The sequence below is a fragment of the Oratosquilla oratoria genome, chromosome 11, assembly GCF_046742065.1.
Source record: "Oratosquilla oratoria isolate Oo_2021 chromosome 11, ASM4674206v1, whole genome shotgun sequence".
Lineage (NCBI taxonomy): Eukaryota > Metazoa > Arthropoda > Malacostraca > Stomatopoda > Squillidae > Oratosquilla > Oratosquilla oratoria.
This window is the reverse complement of record NC_134787.1, coordinates 6,482,312-6,484,467: the sequence shown is the minus strand read 5'-3', so window position 1 is coordinate 6,484,467 and position 2,156 is coordinate 6,482,312. Positions and strand designations below refer to the sequence as shown.

The 2,156-nt window shown below is 37.1% G+C and overlaps 1 protein-coding gene across 2 annotated transcripts in view; it reads left to right on the top strand.

Moving 5' to 3' along the window:
- The first annotated feature begins 1,236 nt into the window (after positions 1-1,236).
- LOC143029579 (uncharacterized) overlaps positions 1,237-2,156 on the top strand; it is a 10,922-nt gene continuing 10,002 nt past the window's right edge. Inside the window, exon 1 of one of the 2 annotated variants that reach the window (XM_076192266.1) lies at positions 1,237-1,305. The gene's annotated coding sequence lies outside the window, so the exon portion shown is untranslated. The remainder of the gene's footprint in view (positions 1,306-2,156) is intronic. The other variant, XM_076192267.1, reaches the window with a different exon arrangement.

Here is a 2,156-nt window from a genome sequence, read left to right as displayed (position 1 = left end):
TGTTATAGGGATATTTATTCCGTTAAATGCTAGTATAGATCTATTATTATCCCTATAATATTTTGACTATATATCATTATCCCATTTGTTGTCTGTGTAACATTCCCTTGAAGTTATAATATATACTGGAATTATAATTGTCAGTGCCAACTCATCCATATACATGCACAAGTTTATGTATATAAATGGTTATTTCTGCTAGAGATAATAAATATCAATATATTGTTTTATTGTGATGATGCTATTTTGATATACACCTTGTATATGTATGTACGTACGTATGTATGTATGTATGTATATGGAGGGCCCAACAGCGACGAATTGTGTGGCCATTATATACCCAATCATGCTTGGATCACAGGCCACGAGAGTAACACGACAGCTCCCATGACACTGATCTAAGAATGGTGTTATATAGATCAGTGTCCCATGACCGGCGGAGCGGTTCACACTTGCTGTTTTGGTACTTCCATTATGGCGGCCATGTCCCGCCTGCCCGCCTCACTCCTGGGGCAGCCCACGGCCCGTATACGCTATCCAGGTGTTATATAGATCAGTGGCTATGAGTGGTGTTCTCCAGAATATGATTGTAAGTTTTGATAATAGCATTTCGAAATAAATCTTTTGTCCATTAAATGATTCGGATATGAATACGTTGATAAGGAGACATGGCAGACAAGTAAGGGAATTTACAAAACAGTCATTGGTCAGATTACATAAAATCAGCCAGAGTGAGATAGAATGGCAATGCACTAGAAGTCCCTGTCAAAAAACGAGATAAAAAAATGGATGCCTGATGGTCGTTGTCCCAGAGGATCTCTAAAGACGCAGTAGGAGAAAGTTGAGGTTCATGACATGAAGAGGAAAATATTAAGTGTGTGTGCGTGCGAGCGCACCGAGTTGTTTAGAGTTGACGGAAAGTATATATCGATTAAGATACTCCTGTTGGAAACTAGGATAAGTGTACTGAGTTAGGTAAACCCCTTCGTTACATTTATATACTTAACAGGCTTTAATTTGGCTGACGTCAGACGATTCTATTCATTACAGGGAATGTTGCCACAGCGAGAGACTGAAAGTTAGATGGACTGAGTGCGGACATCAAATTATCTTTTTCAGTTACCAATTAAACATTACCTTGGGAATAATCTGAAAAATTTCTTCTCACAAGACCTATCAGATAAGGAGTGATAAAAAAAGGAAGTGCGTCATTCAGTTTCCTCTTTTCTAACATAAATAAGAACCTTGCCGATCCATTTTATTCCCAGTGTTGTTCCCGCCTTCTTCCTTGGAGCATCGTGAAAGGTAAGCCGTTAATTCATTATCTCTACATGTATATATATATATATATATATATATACATATATATATATATATACATATATATATATACTGTATATATATATACACACACACACACACACTGAATGGTCCCCAGTGCAGATATTAATCTTTCTTCAACCACATTAACTTTTTCGCTTTAATTCCATGTCATCACGATTGAGACTGACAATGTGCTCAACGGAAACATATGCGGAAACTGATACGTAGTGAAGCCAAGGACTCGAACTCAGCTCCGACGTACCAAGTCATTGTTCACTTGGTACGTCGGAGCTGAGTTCAAGTCCTTGGCTTCACTACGTATCAGTTTCCGCATATGTCTCCGTCGAGCACATTGTCAGTCTCGATAGTGATGGCATGGAATGAAAGTGAAAAAGTTAACGTGGTTGATATATATATATATATATATATATATATATATATTATATATATATATATATATATATATATATATATATATATATATATTCTGATGGCAAACAGAAACATGTCACACAGATATATGGAATACGGTGAAAATGACGGCGTAGTCCAATGGGTACTCTATAGGTATATTGGAATCCATTGAATATTCAGAATTAGGTGGAACTGGAGATATATTTCACCAGAAACTATATGGCAGGGCTGTGACATTACTAATACAACCTCTCAACTAACCATAAACAGAACAATTAATGTTGTTGTGGGCGTTCTTATTGGATCATCGTCACCTGAAAGTCCGACAGCATTACTTGTGATGTTTCCGGGCAGCGTGCTACCAACTGTAATTTTTGTCCGATCACTTTTAAATCCTAGACATTATACAGCATGAAGAG